We start from the raw sequence: 15469 nt of genomic DNA, 5'->3' as shown, positions 1-15469 counted from the left end.
CAGTATGATGACGTCCACACTTATCTTTGAGAGGCTACAGGGCATTTAGGATATATACTTCCCATCTTTCTTTGTTTATTGTGCGGAATTGATTCAGCTTGAAATATAACTCTTTGAATTCCTTCCACGCATTCGTATGCGCACATGAGCGCTCCGTATCAGCTGTGCATCGCCAGCTTGTGATTTCATGAATGAGGTTCGAAATGTGTATTATGTGTTTTGGTGATGGGCCAGTCTGGAGGACTCGAGGCCATGGTTAGACCGCAGCTTAAGCTCGGTAGCTTCAGTTGTAAATTGTGCTTTTGGATTTATATGTTCGGTAATGTTCCTTATATGGGAGTGGATAGTTCCTTTTCTGCCAGCAAGGCGTATGTGTGGATATTTGAAATTGAATGTGGCTGAGAAACTTGACTTGAGTGACAAGAGAATGATTGCGAGCTTAGAGGATGAACGAGGTATTTTATGGTTGGTGTCACATGAGCTTGAGAAGAATTTCCATTTAAGTGACTGCAACATTATGGCAGTAAGGAAGTATGGTTATTGTAAGTTATCGAATGTTTTGATTTATGACTTTGAGCCAAGTGGGGGAGTCTGCTATCGGCAATTTAATTCATGGCTATGTGTCAAAATTTTGTTTTGGTATGAGGTTTACTTGGGAATCAGTGATGACTTGCAGAGGTGGAGTTCGAAAATGACTCTAGTAAGGAAATTCCTGGATACGGGTTATATTGCACTTATGAGTATATGAAAATCGTGGGATGAATGAGTTGTTATTTGTGAATGATGTAGTGCGCACGGAGTATGAATTTGATAGGTGGTATTAAAGTAGAGTTACTTCTTTGAGAGTTGTTGTGCTAATGGGGCACGTGTCCTTTGGCCCATTTGGGCGGTGTAATGTAGATTTAAACAAAGGGGGTGATTCTCGAGAAAGTTCTAATAGATTTGAGATTTATATGTAACAATTAAAAATTTTTGGCGGATTTGTTTGCGGCTAAAATCTGAGATTTAAGTTGGATGGGTCGAGACTTGTGTCATTTTGTATATCATTATGGATTTTATATTTCGGTAACAGGAAGGTGAATGAAACGGCTTTAGACTCACATAAGGTATTTTTAGAGTGAGTGTTACAGTTGTGGTATTTATGGAGGTGCTTAAGAAGAACACAATTGCTTAAGGGTCGTAGGGCATTGTGGTTCTATGCTAAGGTTTATGGGGTGAGTTGTGGTTAAATATCATAGTGTTTAGCAAGGAGAAGTATCAATTTGAAAGCAAATTCGGAAGGGACTCAGAGAAATAAGACAACTGGGTAGTAGGCTAGACCGGTATAATAATGGTAGGATCGGTCCTTTAGGTAATTACGACGTGGTAAGACTTTACAGATGTTTTGGTGGCAATATCCTTGGGTTTTGGAGACCTACGTGGTTTGATCGAGTTAGAGGAATTTAATTCTAATAGCTTGGTTACGTGCAGATGGATTTCAAAGTGTTCATGATGGTTTCTACCATGGTTTGAATCGGATACTTTTCTATCGGTGTGGAGAACATGTTGTCTATTGTGATTTCCTCTTGGAAAGGAGCAAGAGAACATTTTCAAACTAATAGTGTATGTAAATTGTTGGTGACTAAAAGTTGATAATAGGACTCTTGTGTTTTTCACATGATGGCATAATAGATGTGGTATGTTGTGCGGGATTAGGATTTACATGTACAGGGTGACAATTCAATCTTCAAGAGAAGGTAACGAATGTTGGATAGCGTGGTCAGTTTCAGATATTTCGATGTGTGTTATAATTTCTTGGTAATTCCTGAGAAGGGTTCGCATTTCAGAAGGCGCGTTATGTTTTGACTTACGGATGTTCATTGGTATTGCAGTACTCACCTGGTTGATAGATTGCTGATATTCAAATTATTTCTATATGGAACGGAAGAATTATGAAAGTATTCCCCATGGGATTATCGTGAATGGAAGATGTGTTAGTCATTTTAGTGCCGGAGTTGGGATCAGCTACGGTGATTTATGTGTTCGATGAATTTGGAGACTGTGAGTTCTCAGAAGTATATTGTTTCGGGGTTGCGACCTATTTGAGGTGACTATTTTATTTAAAGCCCAGTGGAAGCACTAGTTGCGTTAATTATTTTTGATAGCTACACGCTATGAGTGCACATATATGTGAGGTTGAGCCCATGAGTGGGTATCGGGGAAAGTATTCCTACTCGAAAGAATGCTTAGGCTATGATATGCCTAGAGTTGACTGTTAAGCATAACGTTATAGAGTTTCTTATGTTCGTACCTTTGTTGAAAACTATCTGGGCTACATTTGAGGTTACAAAGAGGCTAATTCCACCAAATAAACGGGGTAGTTACTATTTCTGTGTTAAATCGCCGATTTGAAGTGTGATAGCAGACTTTGCACATGCATACACTATGGCGCGTTATTTGTTTTTACCAGTCCAGGAGCATGAGAATCTTATTTCATTATCATATATACAAGTGTACTTGTTTAATTGTTCATGTATGATATGCTAGGACTGGAGGCCTATGACCATGCCGGGTGATTCATATTATTGGCACGTGAGTTGTCCGTGCCGTGTTTGAGAATTTTATTTCTATGATAATTTATCTGATTCATTAATTTCCTTCCTCTACAATTGTGCACATGCACCTACAGTTATCATAGTTCACAAAATTTAAGGAGTTGGTTGTAACATTGCAGTTGTGGTGGTGCTTGTTGAACTTGCAATACGGTTCTCTTCTTTTAGACATCTCCCATATTTAGGTACACAAATTGCGCAGTTGTGGCGTGAGTTATATTAATGTGGCGTGTCTGTGGGATAGTTGTGTTTAATAATATATGGTCATTGGACCTAGAATGGGTACTATCAGGCTTGATTATGGTATATTCGGGAGGATAAAATTAGAAGTCGGCTTAGGAGAGGATTATGGTTCTGTTTGGGACGAGAGAGCTCCATGGCTAGTTGATTTGATGAGTGGTTATGAGTGTTGAATATTTCTTTCATCATTGGCAGTGTACGAAGGCTTCAGAATGAGGTTCTGTTGAATGCGGGGTTTTATACTAGTACTTGGTTGGTTTTGAGTAGTTACTGTGATCAGAAACAGTGCTACGAGTATGCGAGTTGTGTAGTATGTTATGTGATTATATCTGGGATTATGGTTATGGCTGGATACAACTTGTTTAGGCTTATACAGTGTGTAGATGTGAGATTCGGGTCTTGAAAAGAATTCTGGATGTTAGAAATTTGGCTCCATGGTTTTCGGTCTAAGGTTGAATTAATGATTTTCAGTTATGTTGTGTGGTCATTCTTATATAGAATTGGGTGACGTGAGATCACCCCCGGGTATGTGCGTGGTAAGGTGGAATAGAGATTTGGAGATTAAGAACAACTATTGGCACGTTCGAGGACGAACGTATGTTTAAGTGGGGGAGAATGTAACGACCCGACAGGTCATTTTGAGTATCACAACCCCGTTCCCACATTTACTGCTCAATTTATGCCTCACAATTGATTTATGACTTATCGGGTTAGTTGGTTCGGGTCCGAAAGGATTTCAGAGTAAAATGAGACACTTAGTCTCATAATTGAAAACTTAAGTTAGAAAACTTGACTGGATATTCACTTATATGTAAATGACCTCAAAATTTAATTCTGATGATTCCAATAGCTCCGTATGGTGATTTTGGACTTAGGAGCGTGTCCGGAAAATTGTTTGGAGGTCCGTAGTGGAATTAGGCTTGAAATGCCGAAAGTTAAATTTTTGGGAAGTTTGTCCGGGGGGTTGACTTTTTGATATCGAGGTCGGAATCTGATTATGGAAATTGGAATATCTTCATTATATCATTTATGACTTGTGTGCAAAATTTGAGGTCAATCGGACTTGATTCGATAGGTTTCGGCATCGAATGTAAAAGTTGGAAATTTCATAAGACTAAAGTTTCAAGTGAATTCGCACAAGACCTAATTTCAAATGAGTATAACTCTCATAATACAAAGTGGTATATGGTGTATTACCTATCAAATGAAATATCTTTGAGTCTAGATTCTAATTCTTCAAACCTTTCTTCATTTGGACAATCCTACAAGAAGTTATGACTAAATTTCCCAAGGCTGGAAAATGCAATTCTGCGACCAATTATGCGATCGCAAAACAGTTATGTGATCGCAAAACTGCTTCTGCGACCGCAAAATCGGTCGTAGAATGGACCGGAAGAGCCCAGGTTTGGGCTCTGATTTTGCGATTAATTTTGCGGCCCGCATACCCATTCTGCGGTCCATTATGCGACCACAGACCTGCTTTCGGAGGGTTAATTTTTTTATTTTTATAACCCGACCCCATTTTGATAAATAGGCTTTGGGGCTTATTTTGGGGAAATTATCTGATGATTTTGGATAGAAGTGAGAGTGTTATAGAGATATAAAGTAGATTAAGTGTCTTGTTCATCAAATTCTTGTCCAAGCCTTGAAATCCAACAAGAAATCTCTCAAGTTCTTCATAAAAGAGGTAAGGGTCTAACCCCTAATCTTCAATTTCGAGTTTGGGTGATGATGGGTGATTAAGAGTATGATTCTTGGGTGTAATAGTAATATTTATACGTATCCATAAGGTTTATGGAAAGAGTGTTGAGTTCAAATGGGTAAAGATTGGGTTGAAAATGGTAGAGATCTTCAAAGACTTCAATTGAAGATTTGAGGGTCGAGTTGATGTCGGAATTTGGTGAAATTTGTATGGTTGGACTCATGGTTGGATGGACATTAATATTTTGTAACTTTTGTCGGGTTCCAAGACGTGGGCCCCACGGGCAATTTTTGAGTGTAATTTCGGATTTTTGGAAAATATTAGCATTTTGATATGAAATTAATTCCTATAATTTTTGTGGGCTGAATCAAATTAATTGTGACTAGATTCGAGCCATTCGGAAGCTGTTACGCACATAATGGAATTTCTAGAGCATTGTTTAGCTTGCTCGACATTGGATTCGGCTTGTTCGAGGTAAGTAACTCTTCTAATCTTGGAGTTGAGGGTATGAACCTTGAATATATGTATTTTGTAAATTGTTGGGAGGTGATACACATGCTAGGTGACGGGCGTGTGGGCGTGCACTATAGAAATTGTGACATAATTGTTTATGTGGAATTTTGTAGTTAAATGATCTGGGAATTTTCCATGCAATTTTATGAGTTAAAGAAATTGAGCTGAAAAGCATATTAAAAATCATGTTGACGCTATGTGCCAGTATTATTGGGACCCTTATGAAATATTTATTTTAAATTAAAAATTCATACTCAGTCATATTCATTTCATTGCATATCATATCTCAGTCTCTGTTATTATTTATTGATACATCATATCATCATTTTGGGCTATTCTCATGACATTGTGAGCCCATGAAAGAGAGACTGGAGAGATTGATGACTGAGGGAGGCCGAGGGCCTGATTGTGAGGATATTTTTTGGGATCGGGTTGTACGCCGCAGTAGGCCATGTTGGCTTTATATATATTATTCTATTGCACGTGAGTTGGTCGTGCGGATCTATATATTATACTATTGCACGTGAGTTGGCCGTGCAGCACGTGAGTTGGCCGTGCAGATCCAGATATTATTATAGCACGTGAGTTGGCCATGCGGATTCAGATATTATTATAGCACGTGAGTTGTCCGTGCGGATCTAGATATGATATTATAGCATGTGAGTTATCCGTGCAGCATGTGAGTTGTCCGTGCTTATAGCGCTTGGACTGTAGGAGCCCCTCATGAGTCTGTACACACCCCTAGTGAGCGCAGTCGACTATAAACAGGGATCGGGCTACACGCCGCAGCAGGTATTGTATAGCGCAGAGTGATTGAGTATATTGAGCATAGTGAGAGAGAATGCGAGACAGTGAGATTGAGTACTCTGAGAGTGTGAGTACATGAGTACAATCTCTGAGATACATTACATTGACATGCACATATGACATATATGCATAGAGATATGTTTTTCTCATGTTGTACGGTATCACATTATTCATGATTTCTCACACATGTTGACATGTGGGCATATTGATGCATTTGTTTTACACTGGTTATCTGGATAGAAAATGATATATTTTATTTATTATTGAAAGGATTTTGGAAAACTTTCTGTTTTCACACTTATTCATATTTTTTGTAACTTTGGCAAAAGATTTGGATTTTCACTGATGTACTTGAAACAAAGAACTATTATTGCTGAAATCATGATGTGACTGAACATTTTATCTCTGAGTTACTTCTGGTATTATTTGCTTTATGTCGTTATTAACTGTTGTGGATTAGTGGTTTTGGACCCGACCTTGGTAGAAGCTCGTCACTACTTTCAACCTAAGGCTAGGTTTGTTACTTACTCAGTACATGGGGTCGGTTGTACTGATACTATACTTCTTCACATTGCGTGCAGAGGTTGACTGTTGTAGTTGTTGTGCTCGATTGTTGCGGGATTTGAAGATGTACCTGCGTTCCTGTTGTAGCTGCCTCTTGTTCATGGTAGCCTTAGATTTATAAAAGCTCTGTTTATATACTATTCAAATAGACTATGTATTTATTTCATTTCCGCTTTGATTACTCTATTCTTAGAAGCTCATGATTTGTACTACCAGTTCTTGGGCAATGTATAAGGTTAAGATAATTATTTACTTAAATTTCTTTAATAATTGTTATTAGAATTGGATAGTTGAAAGAGTACACATGTTTAAAAATACGCCTTTTGGTTGCCTTGTTAAAAACCTTGCAAGATAAACCCAGTGGGACAAAATCTTGTAAGGGAAAAAGAGTACAACGCGTGTTAACTCCCCATGATGAGAGCATCAATTCACATCCTTGAGCCTTCACATTTCAATCTTGTGCACCATCTTCAAAAGATCGTTGGTAGAGATTTGATAAATAAATCAGCCATATTAACTTGAATGAATCTATTGCACCTTGAAATCATCATTCTTGATTGATATATAATATCTTCATCTAATGTCGTGGAATGTCTTTTCAATATTTCCATAGAGGTATTCTTGCTATCACATTATCATGCTTATAGTTATAGCAAGATACATACGTGCACAAATTGCACTTAGAATGTGGTACATGTGATGACCCAAAATGTCATCTTATGTTTTAGAACTCGAACCTACGCTCTTAAGCCTTAAAAATCTCATTTTTATCCTCCTCCATTTGCGTGCGCAGTCCGAGCAGGTTTCCGGAAAGCTTTTATGTTGAAAATAAGAATTTATGCCTTAAAAGTTGATTTTAGTTATCTTCGGCCAATAGTTTTGGTAAACGGGCCCGAATCCGTGATTTGACGGTCCCGGTAGGTCTGTATCGAATTATGGGACCTGGGCTTTGCCCGGAATTGAATTCGGAGGTCCCTAGCTCAAGTTATGAATTTTTGATAAAAATTAAAAGTCTGATGTTTGGCATTGTTAGTGCCGGGTCTGTATTCTAGTTTTGGATCCCAATACAGGTTCATTATGATATTTAAAACGTGTCTGTGAAATTTGGTGAGAAACGGAGTTGATTTGACGTGATTCGGACGTCCAGTTGAGAAGATATGAATTTTCAAATGTTCTTGAGGAATTCATGAGTTTTGGTACTAAATCCATAGTTTTAGGTGTTATTTTTGAGATTTGATCATACGAGCAAGTCCGTATGATGTTTTTAGACTTATGTGCATGTTTGGTTTGGAGCCCGAGGGCTCGGGTGAGTTTTGGATAGGCCACAGGATGTTTTGAACTTAAAAACTTTTGCTGGTATAACTAAACCTGTTGTAGGCCTCTGATCTTGCAATTGCGAGATCAGGCTTCGCAAATGCGAAATAAGCAGGCTTGGCAATTGCGAGGTATCTATCGCTATTGCGAAGAAGGCCTGGGCCAGAATGTTCTCGCAATTGCGAGATTTTCTTCGCAATTGCGATGGGAGTCTGGGAAGGGCAGGTTTGCAAATGCGAACATCTACTCGCATTTGCGAGGTTCAGTGGTCACAAATGCGACACTTTCCTCGCATTTGCAAAGGCAGCGGGATTGTGAAAGGCATCGCAATTGCTAGTGTTCCTTCGCATTTGCGAGCTTCACATTTGCGAAGCTTAGGTCGCAATTGCGACACCTGCATCTGAGTAAAAGGGACTTAGATGGGTTTTTTCATCCATTTTTTCATATTTTCAAAACCCTAAACCTTAAGAGGCGATTTTCTAAAGACCAAATCTTCCCCAAATCATAGGTAAGTGATTCCTAACTCTTTTCTTTCAATCTTTTACATCTTATAATAAGATTTTAACCTAGAATCTAGAATTTTTATGGTGAAATTAGGATTTTTGGGTAGAACTTAGGAATTTCAAAATTTGAGGATTTAGACCTCAATTTGAGGTCGGATTTCAAAACTAATTACATTTTGGTCCGAACCTCGGGTTTTGACCAAGCGGGCCCGGGGTCGATTTTTCTACTTTTTGGAGAAAAATTTGGAAAATTTAACTTATGCAATATAATTGATTCCTTTAGCAATATTTGATATTATTGAGTCATTTTTGAATAGATACAAGTGGTTTGGAGGTGAATTCCAAAGGAAAAGCTGTGATTGGGAATTTAGTGGCCTTCAGAGTGAGGTAAGTGTTGTGTCTAACCCTGACTTAAGGGAATTAAGAACCTTAGATTACTTGCTAAGTGAAATTCATGTGAGCGGCGTATATGTGAGGTGATGAGTACTTATCCGCTGCCAATTTACCTTTTTTCCATGTTTCTCAGTTTTCTTATATTGTCTCATTCCTATGCCTAATTGCTATGTGTTATACTAGTGTTGTTCAATTTATCGTTCTTATCATATTTACTGATTTTCTAGTGATAATTGAGTTTTATGCTCTGGTTTTCTTGAGGAGTGTCATTGTATTCTCCGCACTATGGGCATTGTGGAGACGAGTGGGGTTTCTTTCACTGCTTTCCAGCTGAGGGGAGCAGCATATCAGTGGTGGCATGCCTATGAGCTGAGTAGTCCGGACGAGGCAGCCTCACTCACTTGGACTCAGTTTTCAAAGATGTTCTTGCGTGAGTATGTTCCTCAGAGCCTCAGGGATGCTTAGCGCGTAGAGTTTGAGCAGTTGCGTCAGGGTGCTATGACTGTGTCAGAGTATGCAGTCCGTTTCAGTGAGTTAGCTCACCATGCGCCGGCTCTGGTTGCTACAGTCAGAGAGGTTTCCTCGCTTCATTGAGTGACTCCACCCTAGTATTCGGACCAGTATAGCCAGGGAGTTGGAGATAGACATCACATATCAGCAGGCAGTGAGCATTGCCAGGAGAGGTGAGGGCATGTTTGCCCGGGACAGAGAGGAGGGAGAGGCCAAGAGGTCTCGAGAGACTGGTCATTATTCAGGAGCTCGTGCATCAGCAACACGCTATGGTAGGGGTTTTGTGAGTCGCCCGGTTCATTCAGCTCTTCTAGCAGCCAGCGGTGTTCCAGCTCCTCCTAGACCTCAAGAGCCCTATTATACACCACCAGTATCCAGTATGTCTCCTACTTGAGGTGCTATTACTGGCCAGTCCAGCAGGCCAAGTGCGAGTCAGTCTCAGCCGCCGCATCCTCCGAGAGGTTGTTTTGAGTGTGGTGACACTCGTCACCTGGTTAGAGATTGCTCCAAAGCCAGGAGGGGTGGATCTCCACAGACTTATCAGCCTCCACGTGCTCCACCGGGTCCTCCGGCCATTCTTTCAGCACCAGCTGCTACCCCACCTCCTCAGCCAGCTCGAGATGGAGGTCGGGGAGGTCGAGGTCGCACTAGAGGGGGAGGCCAGGCCAGGTACTACGCCATTCTAGCCCGTTCATAGGTCGTTGCTTTAGATTCAGTCATCATAGGTATCGTTCATGTCTGTCATAGGGATGCATCAGTATTATTTGACCCAGGCTCTACGTATTCATATGTGTCTTCTTATTTTGCTCCACATTTGGGGATATCTCAGGATACTTTGAGTTCCCTTGTTTATGTATCTACTCCTGTAGGAGATTCTCTCATTGTGGACCGCGTATATCGGTCGTGCTTGATTGCTCTTAGTGGTTTTGAGACCAGAGCCGATTTGTTATTACTCAGTATGGTAGATTTTGATGTTATCTTAGGCATGGACTGGTTATCACCTCATTATGCTATTCTTGATTGTCACGCTAAGACCATGATGTTGGCTATGCCAGGTTTGCCGAGATTAAAGTGGAGAGGTACCTTAGAGTATACTCCCCGCAGGGTCATTTCATTTCTTAAGGCTCAGCGAATGGTTGAGAAAGGGTGTGATGCGTATTTGGCCAATGTGAAGACGTCAGTATTGATATCCCTACAGTCGAGTCGGTTCCAGTAGTGAGGGACTTCCCAGATGTGTTTCCATCTGATCATCCGGGCATGCCGCCCGATAGAGATATTGATTTTGGCATTGATTTGTTGCAGGGCACTCAGCCCATCTCTATTCCTCCATACCATATGGCTCCTCCTGAGTTGAAGGAGTTGTTGTTGCAGGAATTGCTTGATAAGGGTTTCATCAGGCCCAACCTTGGGGTGCTTTGGTCTTATTTGTGAAGAAGAAGGATGGTTCTATGCGTGTGTGTATTGACTATCGGCAGCTGAAAAAGGTTACAGTGAAGAACATGTACCCTTTGCCTTGCATTGATGATTTATTTATTTAGGTACAGGATGCCAGGGTGTTTTCCAAGATTTACTTGCGTTCTGGCTATCATCAGTTGAAGATTCGGGAGCCGGATATGTAGAAGACTATTTTCAGGACCAGCTATAGTCACTATGAGTTTCTTGTCATGTCATTTGGGATGACCAATGCCCCAGCAGCCTTTATGCATTTGATGCACAGTGTATTCCGGCCTTATCTTGATTCCTTCGTCATTGTGTTAATTGATGACATCTTGATATATTCCCGGTCTTGGGAAGATCATGAGCAACACCTGAGGACCGTGCTTCAGACTTTGAGGGAGAAGAGGTTGTATGCAAAATTTTCTAAGTGTGAATTCTGGCTTGATTTAGTGGCATTCTTGGGCCACATAGTGTCTTGTGATGGGATCAAGGTAGATCCGAAGAAGGTGGAGGCAGTGCAGAGTTGGCCTAGACCGTCATCAGCTACGGAGATCCATAGTTTCCTTGGTTTGGCAAGATATTATCGTCGCTTTGTGGAGGGATTTTCATCCATTATAGCGCCTATGACCAGGCTGACCCAGAAGGGTGCTCCAATCAGGTGGACCGAGGAGTGTGAGTAGAGCTTTCAGAAGCTCAAGACAGCTTTGACTACAGCCCCAGTATTAGTATTGCCTACAGGTTCGGGGTCCTACATTGTCTATTGTGATGCCTCGAGGATTGGCCTTGGAGCGGTATTGATGCGGGTTGGTAGGGCGATTGCCTACGCGTCTATACAGTTGAAGGTGCGTAAGAAGAATTATCCAGTTCATGATCTCGAGTTAGCAGCTATTGTTCACTCCCTGAAGATCTAGCGTCATTATTTGTACGGTGTTCCCTGTGAGATTTACACTGACCACCGGAGTTTGCAGTACTTGTCCAGGCAGAAGGACCTTAATTTGCGTCAGCGGAGGTGGTTGGATCTACTTAAGGACTATGATATCACTATATTGTACCACCCTGGGAAGGCCAACATAGTGGCCGACGTCTTGAGTTGTCGGGCAGAGAGTTTGGGGAGTTTGGCATATCTTTCGATAGCTGAGAGGCCCTTAGCCTTGGATGTTCAGGCCTTAGCCAACCAGTTTGTGAGATTGAATATTTCAGAGCCTAGCTGGGTATTAGCTTGTGTGGTTGCTCGGTCTTCTCTTTATGACCGTATCAGGGAGCGCCAGTATGATGATCCTCATCTTCTAGTTCTTTAGGATAGGGTTCGGTGAGGTGATGCCAGAGAAATGACTATTGGTGATGACGGTGTGATGAGGATGCAGGGCCGGATCTGTGTGCCCAATGTAGATGGGCTTCGAGAGTTGATTCTCGAGGAGGCCCACAGCTCGTGGTACTCCATTCATCCCGGTGCCGCGAAGATGTACCAGGATTTGAGACAGCACTACTGGTGGAGGAGGATGAAGAAGGATATAGTTGGGTTTGTGGCCAAGTGTCTCAACTGTCAGCAGGTCAAATATGAGCACTAGAGGCCGGGTGGATTACTTCAGAGGTTAGAGATCCCAGAGTGGAAGTGGGAGCGGATCACCATGGACTTTGTAGTTGGACTTACACGGACTTTGAGAAGGTTCGATGCTATTTGGGTGATCGTGGATCGGCTGACCAAGTCAGCTTATTTTATTCCAGTGTTGACCACTTATTCTTATGAGAGGTTGGTTGAGATTTATATCAGAGAGATTGTTCGCCTTTATGGTATTCCAGTATCCATCATTTCAAACAGAGGTACACAGTTCACATCCCGGTTTTGGAGAGTCATACAGCAGGAGTTGGGTACTAGGGTGGAGCTGAGCACAGCCTTTCACCCTCAGACGGACGGGCAGTCCGAACGCATGATTCAGATTCTTGGGAATATGCTTTGTGCCTGTGTAATGGAGTTTGGATGGTCATGGGACCAATACTTTCCACATGCAGAGTTTGCTTACAACAACAGTTACCTGTCCAGCATTCAAATGGCACCGTATGAGGCTTTGTATGGTAGGCGGTGCCGGTCCCCAGTGGGATGGTTTGAGCCGGGCGAGGCCCGATTGTTGGGTACAAATTTGGTCCAGGATGCCCTGGATAAGGTGAAGGTGATTCAAGAGAGACTTCGCACAACCCAGTCCAGGCAGAAGAGTTATGCAGACTGTAAGGTTCGTGATTTTGCATTTATGGTTGGTGAACGGGTCTTGCTTCGGGTATCGCCTATGAAGGGTGTCACGAGGTTCGGGAAGAAAGGCAAGCTGAGCCCGAGGTTCATTGGTCCTTTTGAGATATTGCGACGAGTTGGGGAGGTTGCTTATGAGCTTGCCTTGCCTCCCAGCCTAGTAGGAGTTCACCCGGTATTCCACGTGTCTATGATCCGAAAGTATCATGGTGATCCGACTCATGTATTGGATTTCAGCTCAGTCCAGTTGGATAAAGATCTATCTTATGTTGAGGAGCCAATAGCCATTTTGGACAGGCGGGTCAAAAAGCTCAAGTCAAAGAATATTGCTTCAGTAAAGGTCCAGTGGTGGGGTCATCCGGTCGAGGAGGCAACTTGGGAGACCGAGCAGGATATGCGCAACCAGTACCCTCATCTTTTCACAGTTTCAGGTATGTCTTTATACTCGTTCGATGACGAACGATTGTTTTAAGAGGGGGAGGATGTAACGACCCAGCCGGTCATTTTGAGAGTAATAGCCCCGATCCCCTATTAACTGCTTTCCCCAAATCTTTTTCTGCTATTGTGACTTGCCGGGATGATTGGTTTTGAGTTTCGGAGTGTTTTGAGACACTTAGTCCCTAAATAAGAGCTTAAGCCTTAGGATTTAGAATGTAGTCGGAACTGTGTGAAGAAGACTCTGGAATGGAATTCCGTCGGTTCCGTTAGCTTTGTTAGGTGATTTTGGGGTTAGAAGCATGTCCGGATTGTGTTTTGGAGGTCCGTAGCTCATTTAGGCTTGAAATGGCGAAAGTCGAATTTTTGGAGTTTTGGGCCGGTGGTGAAATTTTTGATATCAGGGTCATTTTCCGATTCCGGAAGTTGGGGTAGGTCCGTAATGTTGATTATGACTTGTGCGAAAAATTTGTGGTCAATCGGACGTGATTTGATAGGTTTCGGCATCAGTTGTAGAATTTTGAAGTTTCAAGTTCTTTAAGTTTGAATTGGAGGGTGATTCGTGATTTTAGCGTTGTTTGATGGGATTTTAGAGCTCGACTAAGTTCTTATGGTGTTTTAGGATTGGTTGGTATGTTTGGTCGAGGTCCCGGGGGCCTCAGGTGTGTTTCGGTTGCTCAACGAGTCATCTTTGGACTTAGAGAAGCAGCAGATTTCTATTGTTCTGTTGCAGGCATTTTCTTTATCGCGTTCGCGAGGGAGTCCTCGCGTTCGCATAAGTTATATGGGAAGGGCAGCTGAATTACTCTTCGCATCCGCGATGTCGCTTTCGCATTCGCGAAGGTGTGGAACCTCGAAGCTACGCGTTCGCGACATGGTCTTCACGTTCGTGAAGAAGAACTGGAGGCAGGCAAGATTTCAAGCTTCGCGTTTGCGATGGAGATCCCGCGTTCGCGAAGGGTCAAGCTGAGTGGTCTTTGCGTTCGCGACATGTGCATCGCGTTCGCGACATGTGCATCGCGTTCGCGATGGAGAATTTTTGGTCCGAAGTATATTGTACTTCGCGAACGCGAGGGTGTGGCCGCGTTCGCGAAGAAGGACGCGTCTGGGCAGTATTAAAGTTCCAAAAATAGAGGTTATGCCATTTTTATCAAAAACTTAAGTTGGGAGCTCGGATTTTGGACGAGGGATTGAGGGATTTTCAGAGATATCGATTGGGTAACGATTCTTAACTCCTTTATGGTTATATTCCACTAATCTATGCTTGAATTCATCGTTAAATTTCGGATTTGGGGTGAAAATTGAGAAAAAGTTCTTAGGCCGAATTTTGGGGTTTTGATCAAGATTTTGGTATCGGATTTGAACAATTTTGGTACGAGTAACTCGTGAGTGAATGGGTGTTCGTATTTTTGTGACTTTTACCCGATTCCGAGACATGGGCCCGGGGTGACTTTTTGGGTGTTTTTCCTAATTTCACGCTTTAGCTTTGAATTAATTAGCTATATTAGTTAGTCGTGGTTATTTTTAAATTATGCAATTTATTTGAATAGATTTGGGCCATTTGGAGTCGGATACTCATGGCAAGAACGTGTTATCGAGGTGATTTGAGCGGTTCGAGATAAGTGGCTTGCCTAACCTTGTGTTGGGGACTTCCCCCTTAGGATATCTTGATATTATTTGGTGTGTGGGCATCGTGTACATGAGGTGACAAGTACGTACACGTGCTATTATTACAAAAATCCTATTTAACCTTCTTAAATCAGAAATTGTTTTTCTTATTAAGTCGTACTAATATGTTTAATTGTGTAATTTAGACTAGAAAAGCATGTTTACGTGTTTTAACTGCCTAATTGACATTCTGTGCATCATGTTTAGCTAAGTCCTCATTCTGTGTCCTGTCATTTCATCTTGCGTTGCATATTTGCTTTGGGACTACGGACGTATTCCGAGAGATCCTCCTGTACTGCATATTTACTTTGGGACTACGGACGTATTCCGGGAGATCCCCCTGTACTGCATATTTATTTTGGGACTACGGACGTATTCCGGGAGATCCCCCTTGACTGCATATTTACTTTGGGACTACGAACGTATTCCGGGAGATTTCCCGTGTACTGCATATTCATTTGAAACTACGGGACGATATCCCGAGAGATTTCCCCACTGTGTTTACCTTGTTTTGAGCTGAGGGCTCCCTTAACTGTTAAATTTTCGAGAA

Source organism: Nicotiana tomentosiformis, chromosome 6 (assembly GCF_000390325.3).
Source record: "Nicotiana tomentosiformis chromosome 6, ASM39032v3, whole genome shotgun sequence".
In the NCBI taxonomy this organism is placed as follows: Eukaryota; Viridiplantae; Streptophyta; class Magnoliopsida; order Solanales; family Solanaceae; genus Nicotiana; species Nicotiana tomentosiformis.
Note: the sequence above shows the minus strand (reverse complement) of the source record.